This window comes from Telopea speciosissima, chromosome 2 (genome assembly GCF_018873765.1).
Source record: "Telopea speciosissima isolate NSW1024214 ecotype Mountain lineage chromosome 2, Tspe_v1, whole genome shotgun sequence".
In the NCBI taxonomy this organism is placed as follows: Eukaryota; Viridiplantae; Streptophyta; class Magnoliopsida; order Proteales; family Proteaceae; genus Telopea; species Telopea speciosissima.
The window spans coordinates 23,102,438-23,126,381 of record NC_057917.1 but is presented as its reverse complement, the minus strand read 5'-3'; the positions used below and the strand labels follow the sequence as shown (position 1 = coordinate 23,126,381).

Here is a 23,944-nt window from a genome sequence, read left to right as displayed (position 1 = left end):
TTTACGTTTGTTTTTCTTTTTGGGGCAAAGAATGCTCGCCCTGTGTATATTTTCGTATGTACTTATCAGCTTTTGTTTCTTTGTTGTAGGTTGTGTGTGCCCGGGAGATGTATCAAACAAGATTTTATATGTATATATTATCATCATTTCCCGTATCGCTATGCTTCCATTTACTTTTGAATTGTAGACGTCTTGCATTACTCTGATCTTACTTATGGTTAAGATGTGGATATGGTTCCATGATCATAAGCACTGCTTCTAGATCAGTGGGATTTGGCAGATTGTCATTACGCAATTCGGGTCACCTACCCAATCCTCCTAGGGGGTGGTTTGGGGTGTGCCAGAGCTTGTTATCAGAGCGTGAGGCTCTTCTTATGATTATGGGTTGCAGACTAGGACTAATAAGCTTTAAACAATAAAACATGCAAGAATTAAAAACCACAGGGGAGATAGATGCAATTAAGTAAAAATGCAAAAATTTCATTAACTCAGTAATAGTTACAAAAGTTTGATTGCATAACTGCAATTCAACAAGTACATAAACTGAGGACAAATAAAGAAAAAGTACATAAGCATAAAGAAAATAACAGTAGTCAAAACCATGTAGCACGAAAGTCCGGTACTATAGGAACTACTCTATAGGAGGCAAGTCGCTCAGTGGAGGCTGAGTCTGGCGAGAGTCAACTCTGTAGAATCTGTCCCAGAAATCTAGACACTATTCTACAGACCCCACCCTCGTCTCTAAGGAAGTGAAGCCCTGATCCACCCTAGTCGCTAAGCTGGAGAGCTGAGTGTCGAGGCTATGGAAATGTGCCATCATGTGAGACCACTCTGAAGGACCGGGAATCTGTGAGCTAGTGGCACCGGTCGTCTCGTAAGAGGGTAAATCTATAAACTGAGTGTCAAATCCCTCGAGATCACCTGGACCTAACCCCTGCTCCTCTATGTACATGCCCTGAGTGTCTACTCCAATGTCTCCCTGCTCCTCTCCAATCTGACCCTCACCCTGTGCATCACCACCCTGCCCCTCACCCTGCTGCATATCCTCAGCCATCACCTACTCCTCATCCACTACTGGATTTTCCCCAGGTACCTTCATCTTCAAGATAGAAGTCTTAACTATAGGTCTGGATCGGACCCTGTCAATGAACTCGTCCTCCAATGGAATCCCAAAATATCTGAAGACCAAGGTAAGGAACTTCCCATAAGGAAGGTTCCCATCGGCTGGGTTTCGGGTGTGATAAAGCATCACCTGAAGCAATAAATAAGGGAGGTTGATGATTGGACCCCCCTGACCAGCCCCCAAGAGGCAGTAAGTGATATACGCCAGCATCATAGAAATGTTGCCCTTGTTTCCACCCTTAGGGTAAATATTGTAGGTTACACACCTACTGATCACCCTAGCACTAGGCTTGTAGACAGTCTCAGATTTGGGAGTGTCCCCTGAACCTGTCAAAGCCCTGATTACAGTCCTCCTAGTTTCCAAAGAGAACATATCAAAAATGTCCATACGGGGCTGATAGTAAACCCTCTCACCGGTGTCAGGCAAACCCAGAATCTCTGCCAATAGGTTAGTGGTCAATCTGATATCCACTCCCTTTACCCTACTCAGAAGTGTGAAATCTTGTGCCCCGGAGGGCATCAAGTTACAATAGAAATACCAAACCAGGTTGGGATAACAAGGCTCGATAGGGGATAACATCGATTCCCAGCCTAGGGCATTGAACTTGGCGAAGAGGCCATATTGGTGGAAGTCTTCTACGCGTACCACCCGACCATTTACTATCTTTACAGAAGCAAAATTTCTCCATTCCTTGGCGTGCTCATACCTGGAGAAAAGATGGTGATCGAAATCTGGCTCCTCGGAAGATGAATCCTCCCTAGAAGATGATGGTGGAATCGAAGAATAAGAAGACTCCTCGGATTTGACCCGTAGCCTCTTTTGGGCTACCGATTTTTGAGTGGTACGGCGGCTTGTAGACATTTTCTACAAGAAGTGAAAACAAAATATAACAAAAGTGGTTAGGTTAGGACAAGGAAAAGAGAAAACCTAATCTAGGAGCTGATTTAATAAAGTAAGTAATCAAAGAGGTAAATGTGAAGAAGAAACTTACCGAGACACGTGTAAGCTCGCGCAAATTATGGGGGTTTGCGAAGAATTTGTGCGAAATAGGCCCTACTACCCTCCAAGACTATTCCCTAAGTGTTTAGAAGAGGTTAGATGAGATTGGAGTCAAAGTGGGCCATTCTCGGATTTAAAAACCCTGCGCCCGATTCTCTGGGCGATGGCACTGGGCAATGTGGCAACGCCCAGATACATCGCCCAGTGATGGTAAATTTGCAGAATTGCAGTATTTGCACATAAGGACCCTAGTTTTGGGCATAATAACCCCATAGGACATAAAACCAAGGACTGGAAATTTTTTTTATTATTATTACTAAATAATAATAATATTATATTAATAAAATATAATAATAAATAATTAATGACCTAAGAACTTAGATTTCATGAGTTCAAGAGAGTGAAAATCTTACAAATGCAACACATTGGGATTAGAAAAAATCTATATGGTTAGGTTAAAATAAATAAATAGTGTACTTCCTATTTGTGAGTATACTTGTATGTATAAGTACAGCTTATGGTGTGTACTACTAAATTGTTATACGCTTGCCTATTGTAATGTATGAACTGACTGGACTGTTGCTGTGCAAACCAGACATAGTTGCATAGGTATGCTGTAATGCGTATGTAGTACATATGGGAAGCGTAGATCTCATCCAAACCTAGGCCTAGGATAGCTGAGAATAGGACCTAATAGGGCTCCTAGTCAATCGAAACCCCTAGACGCTAAGGTACCTCGAGCCAACCCAAGAATTGTTTCATTGATCTTTGATTATTTAAGTTTTAGTAGTCGTGTACTTAATTCTTTTAATTAAGTATGCCCTGATGCCTAGAGCTATTTTATGTGACAAGACCAGTTAGTTGACTGAGGCTGGTGACCCCAGCATCATGCTTGATATTAGACATTTACGAGAGAGACTGAGACGGATATGGTTAGTGTTACCCCGGGACTGAGAATCGACTGGACTTTTACTTGGCTATCGCAACCATTAGTGGACCCGAGGATCGAGAACATTTTCTGAGTCTAGCTGGAGAGGTAATAGCTGACATAGAACTTCTACTGGCAATAGAGTTCGAGACCAGGAAGAAGCTGGAGATGTCTGCTTGCTAGACCAGGTAATTAATTAAAAGTTGTTATTAAAAATTTGAAATCTCTCATTAGTGCCATGCATAGCATATTGACACATAAAATGTATAAGACAGAAAAACACAAGCAATCAATGAAACACATTATCTAACAAACCAAGACAATAAATCTAACAATCCACCTTACTGGCATGACTCATGATACTCGTTGGAACTGTGGACTGGGTTAGTATCTGCTAGCTAGGAAACAACTGTTGATCTATATAGATGAATTGGAATATTGAACTCGCTCCTCTTTTCAAAGAAGCAACAATGGTCAACACTAGAAGTTCTCGTGGAGGTCGAAAAGGTAAACAACCTAGAGTTGTACTGGAGGTGGAGCTGCCCAATGGGATTGAGGCTCAAAACTCTAAGGCATCGGCTGCTTCATCAGAGGCACCAGCGGCTGCACAAGCTACTGCAGCAGCACCTGAGCCAAGTGTGGCAGCCGGCGACGTGACTGCGTTCATGACCACGATGATGCAAACCATGCAACAACAACAAGAGTTGCTTGGTCAGATGTCTACACAGTTTGCAACTATGATGCATGAACGCGCTGCACCACCACCACCACCCAATCGACCAGTGCTATTTCCACCACCGGTACCTCAGCACTTAGCGGAAAATTCCACTGCCAAGGTGATGGAGCGATTCAAAAAACTCCAATCGCCTACATTTTTTAAAAATAACCTCTGAGGCCATGCAGCCAGAATGGTGGATCAGTGCCCTAGAAAAGGCATTTGAAGTACTTGAGTGCACGGATGCACAAAAGATTATTTGTGCGGGTTATCAGTTGCAGAATGAAGCTGAAGCTTGGTGGAAGGCGACCAGGCCTAATTTGGAAGCTGCTCACCCAAATCCCACGTGGGCACAATTCAAAGAGATTTTCTTCAAGAACTACTTCCTTGAGAGCTTTAAGGACAGAAAAGAAGTAGAATTTATTGCACTGGTGCAAGGAACTAAGTCGGTACTAGACTATCAACAACGATTTGAAGATCTGTTCCATTTTGCTCAGGAGCACCTAAAAGGGGAAGTTAGTAAGGCCAAGAAATTTAAGAAGGGACTCAAAACCGAGATCGGGTCCGTTTTGTCAATTATGGACATTCGGGATTATGCCCAAATGGTTGATAAGGCGAAGACAATGAAGGATAGGTTTAAGGAAAAGACTGTGATGTCGCCTGGTTTGAACAAAAGGCCAAATAATTTTCAAACTTTTGGATGGCCGAATAAAGTTTATCGAGGAACAAGTTCAAGCCCTACTTCGACTCTATACCGTAGGCCCATTGCCGGACAGACCCCTTTTCGCCCCACATTCAGTTGACCTGCTCAACCTACTACGAGTCAAGCGACGACAGTAGCTTCGCCAGCTCAACCAACAATGAGTCAAGCAAGCAAAGCCTCAACACCTGCTGCTCCACCCTATAAGTGTTATCTATGCAACAAGGAAGGACATATGGCCAGAGATTGTAGATCGCGTGGATATGGCAACAATCTGCAGAACCAGCCCTACACTAGGCCTTTTCAATCACGGGACAATCGGATGCAAGGAAAGGTGCATGCTTTGACAAATGAAGAAGTTGAGGCGAATCCTAACATATTGACAGGTATGTTGCTGAACACTACTTGACTATAGGGAATGATTGGCTTACTTCATATAACCTAAATTACCTAAGCACCCTAGGTACCCTGAATGTCTCAACCATACCCGCACGGGTATTATTCGACTCAGGCGCAACCCACTCTTTCATCTCCTCAACCTTTGCGAGTAAGATGAAGGAACAACCAAAGATATTGGGCATGAGTTAGTAGTCAGCACGCCGACAGGGAGTGTCGTGAGTTTGAAGGAGGTCTACGACCCCTATCAGATTGAAATCTGTGGGAAGAAACTAGCCGCACGGTTAATAAAGATGGATATAAATGATTTTGACGTAATACTAGGCATGGACTGGCTATCCGCCTATAGTGCAAACGTCTTATGTGCGGAGAAAAAGATAAAATTTAAATTGGAAGATGGGTCGGACTTCACCTATCAAAGTGAGTCAAGGGGAAAATCTAGAAGGATAACATTATCCGCACTCCAGGTGCGGAAGTTATTAGAAGAAGGATGCCAAGGCTTTTTTGCCATTGTGATAGACATGGAGGCGAAGATAAAACCCTTGAAGGAACTCCACATGGTCAGAGAACTTCCTAATGTATTTCTAGAAGATCTGACTCAGTTGCCGCCGGACCGCGATGTAGAGTTCGCAATTGATCTGATTCCTGGTGCAGCACCGGTATCCAAGGCACCATACCGGATGGCGCCAATAGAGCTGAAAGAGTTACAGGTTCAACTCCAAGATCTGTTGAAGAAGGGATTTATATAACCCAGTGTATCACCCTGGGGAGCACCTGTGTTGTTCGTAAAGAAGAAGGATGGAAGCATGCGGTTGTGTATCGACTACCGCGAGTTGAATAAGTTGACAATCGAGAATCGATATCCGTTACCGCGTATCGATGACCTATTTGATCAGCTACAGGGAGCAAGAGTTTTCTCTAAGATTGATCTTAGGTCAGGATACCATCAACTGAAGATCAAAAGTGGTGACATTCATAAAACGACGTTCCGAACTCGATACGGACATTATGAATTTTTAGTGTTGTCGTTCGGATTAACCAACGCCCCGACAGCATTCATGGATATGATGAATAGATTTTTTCATGACGTACTGGATAAATTCATCATAGTATTTATTGATGACATCTTGGTGTACTCTAAGAATGAAGAAGAGCACGCGCGGCACCTTACTTTCATGTTGCAGCGGTTGCGGGAACACCAACTCTTTGTGAAGTTCAGTAAATGTGAATTTTGGCTTCACCAAATTGGATTCCCGGGGTATATCATCACCAAAGATGGCATCAAAGTAGACCCTGGTAAGGTGAAAGCGGTTCTCGAGTGGGAGACTCCAAAAAATGCCATCGAAATCCGAAGTTTCTTAGGATTGGCTAGTTATTACCGCCGATTCATTGAGAATTTCTCGCGTGTCTTGGCGCCTATGATAAAACTCACGAGGAAGGGTGCTAAGTTTGAATAGAATGAGACATGCGAGGAGAGTTTTCAAGAATTGAAGAACCGATTAGTAACAGCTCCAGTTTTGACCATTCCGGATGGAACCAGAGGAATGGTGGTATATATGGATGCATCTAGAACAGGCTTAGGTGGCGTCCTGATGCAGAGAGTTAAAGTAGTCGCATATGCCTCCAGGCAGCTGAAGGAACAGGAGAAGAATTACCCCACTCATGATTTGGAGTTGACGGCGGTAGTCTTTGCGTTGAAAATTTGGCGACATTACCTATACGGTGAAAAGAGTGAAATCTTCAGTGATCACAAAAGCCTGAAGTATTTCTTCACCCAAAAGGAATTGAACATGAGACAGAGGCGGTGGCTGGAATTGGTAAAGGATTATGACTATGAAATCCAGTACCACTCTGGTAAAGCCAATGTTGTGGCGGATGCATTAAGCAAAAAATCTCAGACTGCGTCCCTCACATCTTTGGTCATAAGTGAGCAATTAATAGAAGAAGCTCAAAAATTTGATTTGGAGCTCGTGATCGAAGAAGCAGCTATGCAATTAGTAGCAATGGATCTGCAGCCGTCGATACAAGAAGAAATAATTGGGAAACAACCATTGGATCCCGAGCTGGCCAAAATAATTTGGGAGATTCAACAAGGTGTCCATAAGGACCCAGATTTTTCCTTGCCCAAGATGGTGCATTGAAGTTTCGGGAGAGATTATGAGTGCCAGATGACTATGATGTCCAAGACCGAATTCTCAAAGAGGCGCACAGCTCACCCTATACTATCCACCCCGAAACTACAAAGATGTACAAGGACTTAAAGAAATATTACTGGTGGATTGGGATGAAGCAAACCATAGCAATCTACGTGTCCAATTGCCTTACCTGTCAACAAATAAAGGCGGAAAGACACCAACCGTATGGACTCTTGCAACCACTTCCCATACCTGAGTGGAAATGGGAAAGAATCACTATGGATTTCATGACAAATCTGCCCAACACCAGGAAGGGCATGAATGTAATTTGGGTGATCGTAGATGGACTGACAAAGGCAGCTCACTTCATACCGATTAAGATAAGTTATCCGATGGAGAAGCTTGCCCAGATATACATTGAGAACATAGTTCGTTTACATGGCGTGCCCGTCAGTATTGTGTCTGATAGAGATCCTTGATTTACTTCAAGGTTTTGGAGAAGTTTACAAAAGGCATTGGGATCTCAATTGAATCCTAGTACAGCTTTCCATCCGCAGACGGATGGACAATCAGAAAGAACTATTCAAACCTTAGAAGATATGCTCCGAGCCTGTGTTTTGGAAATGAATGACAGTTGGGATGCCCGCATACCTTTGGTGGAATTTGCATACAATAATAGCTACCACTCCACCATTGGCATGGCACCGTTCGAAGCACTCTATGGCAGGAAGTGCCAAACTTTGCTCTATTGGGATGAAGTTGGAGAGAGGAAATATCTAGGACCCGAAATGATTCAAGCGACATGCGACAAGGTGGGTGTCATAAGAGAGAAGATCAAGGCAGCCCAATCTAGACAAAAGAGTTATGCGGATAATCGAAGGAAGGATATTGAATTTGAGATCGAAGAAAAAGTATTCCTTCGAGTATCTCCAACCAAAGGACTGCTGCGCTTCATCAAGAAAGGCAAGTTGAGCCCAAGGTTCATTAGTCCATATGAAATTCTAAATAAAGTTGGACCCGTAGCATACCAACTGGCTCTACCACCATCTTTGTCAGGCATCCACGATGTTTTTCATGTGTCAATGCTACGAAAGTACTTAAACAATCCGACGCATGTATTATTAGCTGAACCTGAACAGTTGGACATGGATATGACTTATGAAGAGCACCCCACGGAGATATTGGACAGAAAGGAGCATAACCTCTGAAACCGCACCTTCGCTTTTGTGAAAGTTCGATGGGGAGACAACCCAGTGGAAGAAGCTTATTGGGAACGTGAAGAAGAAATGAAGGAGAAGTATCCTCAACTCTTTGGATTGCTAGGTAAGCAAATTTTGAGGACGAAATTTTTGTAAGGTGGGGAGAAATGTCAAACCCTCCCCCTGACAAGTTGGAATTTTGGTTCAAGGACAAGAACCCCTGGTCAGGCAACCAGGATCACTGTGGAGCGTCACTCCAGTGACATGGATCAATGAAGAAACTCTGTGCATGTCCTCTTTTATACCTGTGAGAAGATGGATAGTGGACCCCTGCTCTTGCACAACTCATAGCCTGATGTATGGTTTGAATCCCAGGTAATCTCTCTCCTCCCTATAATGGTGGGACCCACCTCTAAAAAATCATGTAAAAACCCCTAATGGGCATGTGGGGACAATACCCTGACCTAGGGTCAAACCCCTGTGCTGATCCCCTTTGAATTCAGTTATTAGAATTCTCTGTGATGGCACTGGGTGATGCAGCAAGGCCCAGAGACATCGCCCAGTGGCTGTTTTTGCACATTTTTAATTATTATAAATGGGGGGACCACCCAACATGACTATGGGCACCCTCCACTGATAGAGGGGAGTCTGAGGGACCACCTCATACCCCTGGTTCAGTGTGGACCCCACCAGAGAACCCAGAACTAGTCATAATCAGTTTAAAAATTGATTTTTAAAAGAGGGACTTTTGGCCAAACAAACCTTTGTGGTCTTGGGCCTATAAATAGGCATGACCTAAGCTCATTTAGAGCTCTTGTTCTCTGCTGAATCCGAAGGAGAGGAAGAGAGGAAAAAAAGGAGAGAAAGAGAAGGAGAAGAAGAGGGAAGAAGGAAGAAGAAGGGAGGAGGACCTGCTGCAGCCCTGCAACCAGCTTGGATCCGAGTTCTCCCAGCCTTGTGCAGGTATAAAATACTCCCATATGCTGCTACTCCTTATCCCTCTCTTGTTTTCACTGTGTTTTGCTCCCTGGGCAGCCCAGACTAGCTAGGGTTTGCCCAGTCTTGGTCCAGATCAGCCATGCAGACCTTGTGCATGGTGGATCTGAGCATTTCATCAAAAATCAGGATTTACTTATGTTGTTGCCATGGTCGAAACCTGGCTGTGCCCACCTGCACTGCCAGATGGCCCCATTAGTCAGTGTTTTGGAACCCTGGATGTTGGCCAAGGCTGCACAGCCCTAACCCTTGTTGGATGCAGCCTTGAGACCTCTTGTTTCAGGTGATTTCAGCTCTGTACAAGGCTGGAACTGAAATCCAAGCCCAACCAAAACCCTGAGCACTATTCATCTAGGTTGCTTGGGCAACCACAGTCAACCTGATAGTGAGCCTGATGGAAAAATCCTCTAGACCATGATGTAGACCATCACTGGGGCTACCTAAATCCCTAAACATGCAGAGGATCAGGTGTGAGCCCAACCATGCAAGCCCAGCCTTGGAAACTCAGCCTATATCGATTCTATAGGCACTGGGCGATGCAGACATTGCCCAGAGCCAACGCCGAGTGAAGGGAATTTGGCTGGAATGATGGACAGACCTGGGGGATTTCACCCACATACCCCCTGGACACTGTGGGAAGGCTAGAAATTACCAAAAAGCCCTTCCTCACATCTATCCTTATTTGGAAATGATTTAGAACCCTAGTGGGCCCCGCTGGTGATTGAATCACTGCTGTGCTTGGTCCTATAGCACAGACATGCTGTGGACAGCACTATGATTATGTTCTGACCTAAAGGCAGATGCTGACATTGACAATGACCATTTTGCCCCTGTACCACAAACACTGGCCCATGCGCTGGACCATGCACCTAGGGCCCGGTGTAAGGCTTAGTGATTCCAAGAGTGAGCCAATTGAACCCCGGGTCAACCCAGTAAGATTAGGGTAACCCTAGGACTTCTAATGACAGACTGATAACTTAACATGGCAACTTTTGATTTACATCTAGGGCTTGATCCTGTGCTAGGGGACAACAACCAGACAACTACTGGAACTGAATTTGTGATTGAGTACCTAGAGCCAAGTACTGGTGAGTGAATGATACTATCGTATGTGCAAATGTAATCATGATCTGATGCCAGCCATTAATAATTGAATCATGGTTGTTGTGTTATATACTTATAATTCAAGTTACTCAAATCACTGCATAGTAACTGTTGTTGATCAACACTGTGAATTCTATATGATGATTGTGATTGTTAGATTAGATGTCGTACTCGGCTTGGAAATGGGGCCAGTGGTAGCCCGTATTATGGGGTACGGTTGACACCGCTTGACTCATACGATGCCATGTAGACATGGGGCTAGAGTTTCATCACCCTTGCCACGAACCCTTGCCAACAGAGGTTAAGGTGTTGGATACCTGTGGGGAAATTATCAGGGAGTGAAAAAAAAAAAAAAAGAAATAAAAGAACACCGGAATGGTGCATATGGGCTATAAGCCAGAAAAGAAAATGAGAGAAGAACGGTTGTCTCCTCAGGTTAATCACAGAGGCCTGGTCGGGTTGACCCTGGTGAACGAATGCGGGGGCTGACCAGTCTTCTCCAACAACTCAATGGGTGTATCGCGGGAAGGGGTTAGAAGCCCGCACCAGGGATACATGTATTGGGGATTGTAGTGGCACAGATCTAACTTAGTTGTAATGATAGGTGGCTAACAATAAAATCTGGACTTGCATATCATGTAGAATCATATAACTTATGAATTGTGATTGCAAGTGCATGCATGATTGATGCTATTTGCTCACGAGCTCAGTGGGGCTCACACTCTGTTATGCAATGTTCTTCTTAGATGATCCTGTAGGTGGATGCCGTTGTGGCATGGCGGGCTATCTCGAGGAGTAGAGTTTTGGTTGTTATGATGATGTTGGTGTGGACCCCGACGGTGGTCATACCAATTCTGTGTACGTTCTTGGTGGTCATTGCGGATGAAAACCATTGAAGCATGCATGTGATGTTTTGACTGGGGACTCCTTTTGGGTTTTCTGAAGTTATCCCCGTTCTGACTTGGTCGTGTAGCTTTTACTTTTGTTTTTCTTTTTGGGGCTGAGAATGCTCGCCCTGTATATATTTTCGTATGTACTTATCAGCTTTTGTTTCTTTGTTGTGGGTTATGTGTGCCCGGGAGATGTATCAAACAAGACTTTATATGTATATATTATCATCATTTCTAGTATTGCTATGCTTCCATTTACTTTTGAATTGTAGACGTCCTGCATTACTCTGATCTTACTTATGGTTAAGATGTAGATATGGTTCCATGATCGTAAGCACTGCTTCTAGATCCGTGGGATTTGACGGATTGCCGTTACGCAATTCGGGTCACCTACCCAATCCTCCTAGGGGGGTGGTTTGGGGTGTGACATTGGTAACATATCTAATGCTTAGTATCAGATTTGACCACCATGTCAAAGGTTTGTGTCATAAAAATAACTATTTAGGAGAGAGGGTTACATGGAGTAGAGTGAGAACTATCAACAAAGACTAACTAGAGCAGATTGGATCTGCTAGGAAAAGGCTACTAAACCTTAATAGGAAAAGGCTACTAAACCTTAATACATGGTGGAGCCACTTAGGATGGTGGTTGTGGAAGCACGGTGGTGCCTAATTTGGTGATTGACACTATATTGGGTCAACCTGGTATAGGATAGGTTAAAGGGCCTAACTTTACATGTTTCATCATCTCTACAGCTTTTGGCGTATTGATCATATGTTAATCAATGATCCAAAAAACATAAGAAAAATTCTCTTATGAAAATCGAGTCCTATATTCAGCTTTGGTCTTGAATTTTAATTGTTAGTTAACAAACTCTCAAAGTTTAGTTTCAACAACATTTACATCTCTCCATTATGAAGGTCAAAAGTTATCATATTGCTATATTTGATGTGGGAAACTTGTCCACAAAATTTAATCAACTACCAATAGAATTTCTATGCTGCAAATATTTGGTCAATAGAATTTCTATGTTGCAAATATTTGGTCAACTAAGATGAGCAACTTCTCATGACAACCATCTACGAAGCGTTCACAAATGCTATTAATTTTGCGGGAGAGAGTTTTTTTTTTTTTACTGTGAATGTGGCTCTTGCGCTAGCATGGAGGCTAATGAGAGCGCACATAGAAGCATCAAAAGGGGTGAGATTTCTGCTTTTCATGGAAGTTAGGTGGTCATTTCATGGGGGACTAACTCTGCTGGCACAAGAGCTACACTCCCGGACATAGTCATTTTCCCTAATTTTAGTACAAAGAAAAATGCTTCCATCATGTCTTGACTCATAAGCCTTTGCATCATATCTGTATTTTTTAGGAACGTGGATTGATGATTTGTCAAGGTAACTACAACAATCTTGAATATACAAGAGAAGATCAAATAAATGAAACAACCATCCCTTCAAGTGACATTAAGAGCTATGCAAAAAGGTTTGTGCTATCTGTCCAGACTTTTATATGATGGATTCCTTCTTCCAAGAAATGGAGCAAACCCCGCAAGACACCTCGGGCCTTTGATGCAAAAAATCCCCTAAAACACCACAACTCAAAGAGACCAAATGAAATTTGGAATTGGAAAACATGATTGTAATCCAGCTAGATATGACAAAATCTGCATCAACATAGCCATCACAGATGGTAACAACTTTGTTACTTAGTTGTAAGGCTTTGTACTGATCAATAGACCAAATCTAAGTCACATGGATATTGGATGGGTTTCCCTGTTGAGTTTTCAAATGTTCTTCTCGAAATTAATTGCTTGATAAACTTTTTAAACTTCTGTTTCAACATCTCTAACTACAAAGGGTTATTAGAATGATCAGATTTTTTTACTTGGTATAAATGATAATGTGAACAACATATTCCCCAAGTTTGGTTTCTACACAACCTATGTGATGATTTTTTAATGGAGTGACAGTAGGGGTTCATGATCGAAAGACGCTCCAATCCCCTAAATATAAAATGAGAGAGGGTTCTCCAAGCCACTAGCGTGGGGAGGAATTTGCACGACATGCCAATGATTGTCTTCAAAAGGTATTATCCACATGAGGCCAATATATTCAGAATTTGCGAGAGAAAACATTCAGAAAAAATTCATGTGAAAAGGAAACTACACTATGACGTTGTGGGGAAGTTTTTCCCATATAAAATAGACTCATCCATCTTTATGTGAGATTAGCTTTGTTGCATGTATGTCCATGCTACAATTTGGATAGTACTCGACACTTGTTTCACTATGCCATTTAGAGTGCAGAGGGGGCATTCCTAGCAGCAAAACGAATAAATATGTTCAGTGTGTACCTAATCGGATTCTCTTTTTTGGGAAAAATCTTCTTGTAACAATAACATATTTTTCCAATGAGGGTAAGTCTTGTCATTTGACATGTATATTTAAAAAAATGTATAAGACAATAACATATTTTGATAATAACATAAGGGAAAAGTTGGCACGATGGTAGTGTATTGTAAGCTACTATACCTACCGTTGTCTATCTCTTCCCCACTTTGAAAATGATCCTTGCCCCTCTTGTATGATACCCCATCCTGTGCCTCTATTGATGTAACCCCCTAGTTTACCGCACATAGACATACAGTGCACTTATTTCTCTCCGCATAGCATAATGATAAAGTCACTTTCAAATTCTTATCAAAATCCAATTTTTCCGTTACCTTAAAAAGAGAATCAAAAGTAGACTAAAACTCTAAAAGTTCTCACTTCACCATGACAAAAAGAACTACCACCCCTCTTTTGTTTTTTTTTTTTGGGTTTTTTACAATTACCACCCCAAAATCTTTACTATCTACTATTATCCCCCCCCCCAAAATCTTTCAAACAACTGTTACCCCCCCCCCCCCCACTGATGCATACTAATCACTAACTAACCCCCACCGTTACATTTCTGTAACGGTGGGGGTTAGTCGTGACAGTGTGCCCTTGTCATGGATTTTTTAGGACCAAAATGCCCTTTTGGGGTGGTAATTGTAAAAACAAAAAAACCCACCCCATCACCGTACCTCCTCCTCCTTCTCCTTCTTCTTCTTCCTCCACTGCAACCCCAAACCATTTGAGGAAAGTTTTGTCCCCTGGGAAAGACAATTTTTTTGTCGCTGACGAGGTTAATGGCAATATTCTCTTCGAAGTCAAGGTTAAGCACTTGAGTTTTCGTGGCTGTCGTGTTCTTGTTGACTCCAATGGCAATCCCCTGCTCTCTATACGAAAAAAGGTTCAGCAATGAAAGTTTCTTTAAACTGTAACAATGTAATGATCTGGAATTGGATTTCTAAAGTTTCAACCCTTTTTGTTTTTTTTTCAGATATTGAGTGCACATTGGAGATGGGAAGTGTTCAGGGGAGATAGCTGGAAATCGAAAGATCTGTTATTTAGTGTAAAGAAATCTTCTTTGTTTCAATTTATGATAGAACTGGATGTGTTCTTGGCGACTAATACGAAAGAGGAAGTTTGTGATTTCAAGATCAAAGGGAGCTGGTTGAAGAGATCTTGTATGATCTATATTGGAAACTCTTCTAATGTCATTGCTCAAGTAAGGTTTGGGGTTGCAGAGGAAGAAGAAGAAGAAGAAGAAGAAGGAGAAGAAGGAGGAGGAGGGGTGGCGCAATGACCACCCAAAATTGTAGGGGAAGATTATGCACTAAAAAATCTTTTAGGAACAATCAACAACAGGCCAACAGATCAGAAAAATAGAAAAAGAAAAATTCTATAACTGAACCTGGCGGAAGTTACAGGTAAGGCTTCAATTGAAGGTCAGTAACTCCGTAGAGGAGAAATCTGAGAATAAAAATACCAAGGCATGAATCACCCAAAAGCGTACAATCTTCGCTCCAAATTTCAGGAAGAACAGAAAAGGACTGTTAGAGTTTGGTTTAGATCTGGTTAGTTGCAGGTACCACCCAGAACAGAATGTCGGCAGTAACAAACAAGGAAAATAGAAAAATGAAGAGCAATTAAGATGAATGGAAGAAAAAATTATTAAAGGAGAGATTAACAGGCGCACATCTTTCTTCAACCAGTTCAGCCTTGCTCCCTATTTTTTTATTCCCAGCTTCATCTGGAAGCTTTCTCTTGTGCCCTAGCTTTTCAAGGCAAGGAAAAATCACCAATGCTTCCATTCAAGGCAAGGAAAAATCGCCAGAGCTTGATGACAATTTAAAGGTGTAGGACACAAAACCATTCAAAATAGATGACGACAGAAAAGCAAAAACCCCAGTAAGATTAAGAAGTGCAAGGAGCTGCAAATAGAAGGTGAAAACAAACAAGAAAGCTTCCATCAGAAATTGAGGGCAAATGGGGAAAGGGATTTTTGTGTTTCTTTCCGAGTGAAAAACTGAAGAGAAATAAGTTTCAGAAACAAAGTAAGGGATTTTTGGGTTTCTTTCCACCTCGGGATGACGATGGTGGTGGTGGTGGAAGTGGCAGTGGAGGCGAGTGGAAGGGAAGATTTTTCATTTTGGCTTTCTTGCATTTCTGGGCTTCTTGAAGGATCAAGAAATGAAGGGCAAAATAAAAAAGCAAAGGGGGTTGGTGAGAAAAAACAGAGGATGGGGTTGTGGCAATGGTGTTCTGACAAAGAAGAAAGAGGAGGAGGTGGTGGTGGTGGTGATGGCGGCGGTGGTGGGGTTGGTGGTCCTTTTTTTTTTTTTTTTTGGGTGAATTGATGGGATGGGGTTTTTTTTACAATTACCACCCCAAAAGGGCATTTTGGTCTTAAAAAATTTGTGACAAGGGCACACTGTCACAACTAACCCCCACCGTTACGGAAATGTAACGGTGGGGATCAGTTAGTGGTTAGTATGCATCAGTGGGGGGTAATAGTTGTTTGAAAGTTTTTTGAGGGATAATAGTAGATAATAAAGATTTTGGGGTGGTAATTATAAAAAACCCTTTTTTTTGGGGGGTTGGGGGGGCAACAAGACTATACAACGGATATTAGTTAACGCATTATAGTAGTGGCAGCAATGTAGCATCATATCATATCCCAAACTACTAAAAAAAATATAAAACAATTTCTTTTTACAAATTCACTTTTCCCCCAGTTTCACACTTTTCTGTTTTTCGGTTTGTCGTATATAATGACTCTAACCAGACTTGTCTATCGCCGTGAGAGAGAGAAAGAGAGTGTGTGTGTTGGTAATGATGAAGGGATGTGGGATTTGGAAATTCCGGTATCTGGTTTGTGGTTTGTTGGTTTTATCGACGGTTGGAGTAGTAGTAATTCAAGGTGAGGGAGAGAATGCCGGCTAAGATTTGCAGCAACAAGAAGCAGATAGAGTGAAGGGTTTACCCAGACAATCGCCGGTGAATTTCAGTCATTTCGCCGGATATGTCAATGTCCGACCACAAGATGAGAAAGCTCTGTTCTATTGGTTCTTCGAAGCTGAAGAAGGAGTTGCAGAAAAGCCTCTAGTGCTCTGGCTCAATGGAGGTCAGCCTCTCTCTCTCTCTCTCTCTCTCTCTCTCTCTCTCTCTCTCTCTCTCTCTCTCTCTCTCTCTCTCTGTTGTTGAATCTTATTTCATCTTGAAATGTTTTTCCTTTTCTTTTAAATATCTTATTCTTTCCGAGAAAATGGAATTTCATTGTTTGAAGCAGAATCAGAATTGTTCTCTTCCACTAAAAATGGAGAAGAGAAGTGAATTGAAGTGCTTTTTTCTCCGTCTTGATAACGGTTACTGCTTCGGAAGAGTTGCTGGTTTCTCTCCGTTATCTTTGACGGCAGAACCAAACTTCGCCGTCACTAATGTTACAAAACAATGATAGATGTAGTTTACGTGATCTCCGTTAACTTTGACGATTAAATTTTTTTTCCCGAAATTTTGAACCTTCGAATTTCAAAAACAAAAAACGTAATTCGATGAGTTTGTTCAATATGGTATCCGATTGGCCACAAGCGGTAAATCTTAGCCGTTTGATCAGTAAAAAGATTAGATAATTCTAACCGTTTGATCAACAAGAACAGAAGCCATTAAATATTATCACTCTTTTTCTTTTCTTTTCTTTTCTCACGGAAAATTTATTTTACCTAGTTATAAGGGGTTAATCTTTTATTCTTATCAGAAAAAGTGTTCCTTTCATGGCTACATGGGGAAAGTGAACGTGGAGATTCCATTTATTTGAGTCACATTGGTTAGATATGGCATGGTTTGCATTTTTTTTTTTTCTGGTAAAGCATGGTTTGCATTATTAGCTGCATATTGACACCAAGGCGTGTGAAATGATCGTCACTTCCCCTTAACCCCAGATATGACCAGGAGTGTGGCGGTCATTTCACACACCCCTTTGTTAGGCGCAGGGACGGCGTGCCGGGGGCAACCAAGTGGAATTCTTTCTCTCATATTTAATGTAATGATATTTTTTGTTGAATTATTAATTATTTATTATTCCATTCTCTTTAATTATTTTTCACAAGCTTGAATTTTAGTGTATTTTCAAGGCTTCATGTTACAGTATATTTTTATGTAAATTTGTATTAGTATATTAACAAATCTAAATAAGTGATGAGAAGTGGTATTAATGTGTGAAATATTTTTTGCTAAAATTGGACGAATTTATCTTTGTATTTCTTAAAATTGGATTTTTTTTTTTTTTTTACATTAATCTTATCCCTTGGTCCGTATTGATCCATTGATATGAGATCGACCTCTATTGATGCCAATACAAATCGACCATCTAACCGGCCGATCCGATTCCAATTCCTTAAACCAACTGGGCTAGTCGGTTCTCCTAGTAAATTTAAGTCTTGATGTATTGATCATGTTTTATTCATCGATCAATATATTTTTTATAAAAAAAAAAAAAATACACTAAATGTTCAAGTACCATATGTGTGTAAGGAAAAAAAAAGATTTTAGAAATAGAAAAATAGAAAATAGGAAATAGTTTTTCAGGAGAATGTTTTCTGGGTGAGAAGCACAGGTCACGCCCACGCACAACAGGGGCCGGAATGTTCGCCATGCCTCTCATAGATATGGCGGAAATTCCGCCTCCTTTTGTGTCATCACGTGTGCTCTCATTGGCTGGCATGCGCGGCGTGACCTCTGTGTTCCACCTAGAAAATATCCCCCTAATTTTTCTATCAAAGAATGTGGTCTACGTTAGCACTTCTAGGGGTAGAAGTGTCTTTTATGAAAATGTAGTGTTGGAAGAAGCGACAGATCAAGGTATCTCTCCCTCTCCCTTTCCTTTCCTCTTTTTTCTGTAAAGTAGTTGGGGGGGGGGGGGGGGCAATGGCCATTTGCGCCTCACTTCATTTATTCATTACCAAAAAAAGCCTCACTTCATTTATTATATGAAAAACATCTGGAGGACCCTCTATGGTCCTCTAGGCTCTATCTAGGTAATTGGCCACCCGCTTTAGTTCTTTTTTTTTGTATTTTTTTTTCTCCTTATAAAGTATTTGCTGGCAAAATGGTTAACCCCATATCCAAACAAAGAAAGTGAAGAAGTCACAAGACTCACAACAAGGGGGTGGGTTAGATAAGGTGAAACTGCATTCCTTCTAGTATTGTTCTTCTTTTTTGGGGTAAAGTACACGTACCCTCTTAGAATGCACCCAATATTTCTCGTATCCCCTTAAGCGGCTCAATATTCCACGTACTACTCCTCAATATTCCACGTACCACCCCTGCCTTACACCCCAAATGCCATTTAAGTCTACACCAGGTATTAAATGCTAAAAAATTACCAAATTATCCTTTCTTCTATTTTTTCTAAATTTTGAAAAGACCTAATTGCCCTAACCTATTTGTTAAATTTTGAAAAGACCAAAATACTCTCATCTTCTCCAAACAACATCTTAATACCACCATCACCACCACCACCGCCGCCACCCACCATTAATACCATCACCACCGTGAAGTGTCACCTCCGTATCTGTCTCCAATCTCATATTTCTCTATCTTTAAACCCTCGCACTGACTCACTCTCTGCCCTCTGCGCACTCTCATATCTACTCACTGTGGCTCCCTTTCATTGTTGTTGTTAATCCCCACTCTTAATTACTTCTCCTCCACTTAATACTCCTGTTATTCCTTTCGAAATTCCTTTCTTGAGTTCTGGATTTGGTATTATTTAACCTCCACTACCAACCAGTTCCCAAACGAATTGTCGACATTGGTGTGAAATACAGAATTTCTGAAACTGAAAAAAAAAAAAATTTGTGGTAAATTTACCTTCTTTCTTCATCGATCTTCTATTTACATCTGTGCATCGATTCAATCCCAACCCCCACGAACAAGCTACAAAGATGATCAATTTTCCTATGATCTGTTTCAACTTCGGATGCTATTTGACATTTATCCCAAAATTAAGAAGAAGAAGAAGAAGAAAAAAACAGGCACAGATATGTTCAATATAAACTAGAATTCGACATTTAAATACAGATTAGGGATTTGATGCGAGCATTTGTTGATGGAGAAGAAGATACACACATACACACAGAGCATATATCACATCCAGAGAGCACCAACGTCTCGAAGCAAAGGCACCAGTTGTCCACTGAGATGAAGCGCCGGCATACTCTCTAATCCTCCCAACCTCTTCCCTCCTATGAACACAGCCGGTGTAGATGAAGAAGGTGTAGACAGAGGCATAACCCCTGATCTTCCTTCACCATCACCCTGACTATCGTGAGTAGCGAGTGCTCCCAATTCGGCTTCTTCTAATTCGATGACGAGTGGGTGAACACCAAGAGTGGAAAGCAAACTCAGGGAGGTGGGCTTCTCGGTGGTGAAGCCCCACCACAATCACAATCACATCGATCAGGAAAAGAAAAGTTTCAAAGTTCGTGAAGACGAACAAATCGAAAGAAAACACTGGATTCCATTGCTTCACGGTGGTGATGGTGTTAATGGTGGTTGGTGATGGCGGTGGTGGTGGTGGTGGTGGTAGTGGTGGTGGTGGTGGTGGTGGTATTAAGATGATGTTTGGAGAAGATGAGGGCATTTTGGTCTTTTCAAATTTTAGCAAATAGGTCAGGGCAATTAGGTCTTTTCAAATTTTAGAAAAGATAGAAGAAAGAGTAGTTTGATCATTTTTTAGCATTTAACACTTGTTGTGGACTTAAATGGCATTTGGGGTGTAAAGCAGGGTTGGTACGTGAAATATTGAAGGGTGGTACATGGAATATTGAGCCGCTTAGGGGGGTACGAGGAATATTGGGTGCATTCTAGGGGGTACGTGTACTTTACCCTTTTTTTTTATGATAAATTATTTAGATCTCCCTTATATTATGCTTTGATTACAATCAATACCCCTAAATTTATAACAATTACATTCCCTTCCCTTAACTATCAATCACTTTCCTGTAATTGTTGAAAATACAGGAGATGAGATTGAAAATAGGGTAAAATCTTGGGGGTGGTTTGAGTAATTTAATCACACAGAATAGGGATAAGTGTAATTGTTGTGAATCAAGAGGTGCAGACTATAATTAAGGCATAGTACAAGAAAGGTCTGAGTAATAAATTCTAATGATAATAATAATAAGGGAGAATGAACGCCACTTAGTTGCACCCGACACGTCGTCTCTACTCCCTGACACAAGGGTGTGCAAAATGACCGCCACACCACTGGTCATTTCTGGGGTTCCAAAGGATGTAGTAGTCATTTTGCGTGCCCTTGTGTCAAGGTGTAGGGGTGGTACGCGTTGCATGATCTGATGGCGTTCTCTTTCCTTAATAATAATAATGTTTTATATTGATTTGCCCTCTTATGATCATTATTATTTGCTATTTTTGGGTTTAGGGAGGGTCATAATGTACATAATTTTATCAAGAGCAACCTTACCATTGTGCCGAGGTCCGCACTTTTATTATTGTTATTATTATTTTATTTCTTTAATTTCTAGCTAGAAAAGTTTTTTATGTATGTCTTTTCTCCCTTTTTTAAATTAAATTATATTTTTCTTCTATTTACTTTGTACGTTTCTAAAACTTGCAAGAACAAAACCCCTTGATATCCAAAATTCTTACCAACTCTTTTTTTAGGATAAAAAAAATTCTTACCAAATCTAAATTTACTAATTATCTTCAATATCTAATCTTTTTTGTTTTCAAAGATGTATATGTTTATTTCAAGAAGATAGCCTTAAAAGTATCATCTTTCCATGAAATATCAATTGGGTCCATTTGAAAATTTAAATTTTCGATAAGACAAAAGGAAAAAATTGGAAAAAAAAGAGAGGGAAAGGATCACTTTCCGAAAAGAAAATGAGGTGGGAAAAGCTTATCCACCTCTGTCGGTTGTTGAAGACTTTTTCTCCAATTTGTCTGTTTGGGTAGACAACCAACCAAAGAAATGGCAATCACAAGGGTGGCCTTACCACTCAAAAGATGCATGGGAGTATGGGATCCACCATTTCACATGTCTGAAATCCATGCATGTTACTTTTTGTTTCGCTTTCCAGCTTAGCTTGTTTGGCTTTATCATCAAAAACCTAAGAAAATAAGGTTCATATCTTAAACAAGGGCAGAGCTTTCTTCCAATCCAAACTTCTCCTCCTAATTTTCTGTTCTATTTATTGCTGAGGAGGCTATGTTGGGTGGTTCTGAAGTTGATAGATTTATTTTTATGCAAAACACAAGAAAAGTGAGTTTCATGAATAGAAGATTGATTTTTCAGTTGGCCAGTCGTGGGTTACCTTCTTGTTTGATTTGAAAGTGTCTCAACTTTATATTTATGGATGAGTAAAGTTTTTAGGGTCCAGCGTTTACGGGTGGGGTTTCTTTGTAGCGCGGCACAGTGTGTAGCACATCATCCAACGGTCTGCAGCACACAAGCATGCAGTCCACCAACCCACTTATGTGTTGGGCTACGTGCCCTTATGCTACACGCTGTATCGCGCTACAGAGGACCCAAATCTCTGCGTTTACATGGAAGGTCCAGAGATTGGAATGAAGTGTTTTCATAGTTGCCATTTAAAGTAAGTGGTGCAAAATAGTTGGAAAAGTAATAGTTTATAGCTTTATGCTGATTTTACCTAATAATTTACCTTTTATGCAGTTTTTACTTGGAGGTAAATAGAACCCTTAACAACCCCCCCCCCCTTAAAAACGACAAAAAAAGAAAAAACACGTTAAGGCTTCTTGTTTTTTATTTAATTTCTTAGATGGGATCCACCAAATAGTGAGTGTTGATCCTTTCAAACACTTAAAATAAAGGAAGTTATAGGGGCCTTTTGAAGAATGGTATGAGTACATTAACCCTTAGATTTTTTATTATTTAATAATATGTTTAAAATTAGATAATGATAAAAATTAATTTAAATCTTCATAATCTAAAAATACTTTTTGGAAATTAAAATAAAATACTTAATGGTAGGGATGAACCTTTTTTATTTTTGTTTTGGTTTTTCTAACATATCATAATATTAATTTGTTCGTATTTGAATTTTGTGAACATGTTATCCATATCATCATTCACATAGACTATCAATCCAATCTGACATAACCGTATATCAAAATGATGTTTTGAAAAATTGTTGGAATCTTCAACTATGTTTAAAAGACATGATTATTAAAAATCCAAAGAGAAAACCCAATACAAAAAAAATTGCACCTTTCATATAGTCATCAAATAATCAAATTATTAACCCACATAACAAATGAGGCAAAGGTAGATAAAAAGGCTTCTAACTGAGGTATAGGGGTAGACAAATTATCAATTAATTCAATTTTTTTTTTTTTGGGTGTAGAAAATTATCAGTTATTTCTCTTTCATAGTTGAAATTAATAAAAAGAAGTGGGCTTTTGAAAATGACATGAGATGGGAATGCAAGACCCGGTTGCTTATGGTGCTGCTCAGGAGTTGGGACCATTCTTGATACGAAATAATCAATCTGACCTTGTACTCAATAAGTTTTCCTGGAACAAAGGTAAAACCTAGCTTTCAACATTTTCTTTTCCTTTATTGCCTTTAACTATTCTTTTTAGATATCATATTAATAATTTCTTTGGGTAGAGCTCTTTTTTTTTCTTTTTTGCTTGGTTTCCATGTGTCAAAGGTGGAGTGCAATATTATGAGCAAAGAATAGGGGTTCTAGTAGCACCATTTTTGCTCCAAACAGTAAATTGTAAATTTTACTCTAATTTAATAATTTATTTCTCTTGGTAAGTCTGAAATTTATTAAACAATACTAAAGACTATATAACATAGAAAAGTACATACTTGGAGCTCATGACTAGAGTGCCAACTACCATCACATGTAATACTCTACCCATGAGCAAACCTGTCAGACCCAAATTAAAGAATCAAGATTCCAACAGGATGCCAAGGATCAAGCCAAAGCTTTGTGGAAAACCCTTTCTTCTCATTTTCTTTGCAATAAAATTGATATTATTGATCAAAATCCCCAACCCCAAAGGCCTCCTTACCCATCTCAAAACCCTCTTAGAGATACTATAAGCAATACATGAGTATTAATAGATTAGGATTAGGTTTTGTTTAAGGTGGTATTTTATATACCGAATGACTTCGTCGCAACAGTAAGGTTGCTCCACTGCGACCTAGGGGTCATCGGGGGTTGGAGTTGGGCAACAGCCTCTCTGCGAAGTGGGGGTAAGTCTGTGTACATTATGACCTTCACCGTAGTGGCAGAAGCCTCGTGCACTGGCATGCCTTTTTTTTTTTTGTATGCCAAATAAGATTGCGTACATTATGACCCTCCCGGCAGTGGCGGAAGCCTCATGCACTG

At 40.7% G+C, this 23,944-nt stretch overlaps 1 long non-coding RNA gene across 1 annotated transcript; it reads right to left on the bottom strand.

Annotated features, from left to right (window-relative positions):
- Positions 1-652: 652 nt before the first annotated feature.
- LOC122649906 lies at positions 653-23,125 on the bottom strand. The gene is made up of 5 exons (XR_006331342.1): positions 23,032-23,125; positions 19,206-19,208; positions 10,717-10,722; positions 10,518-10,521; positions 653-664 (listed from the first exon to the last, which is right to left on the bottom strand). It is a non-coding gene; the product is annotated as an uncharacterized LOC122649906 (long non-coding RNA).
- Between the last annotated feature and the right edge of the window lie 819 nt (positions 23,126-23,944).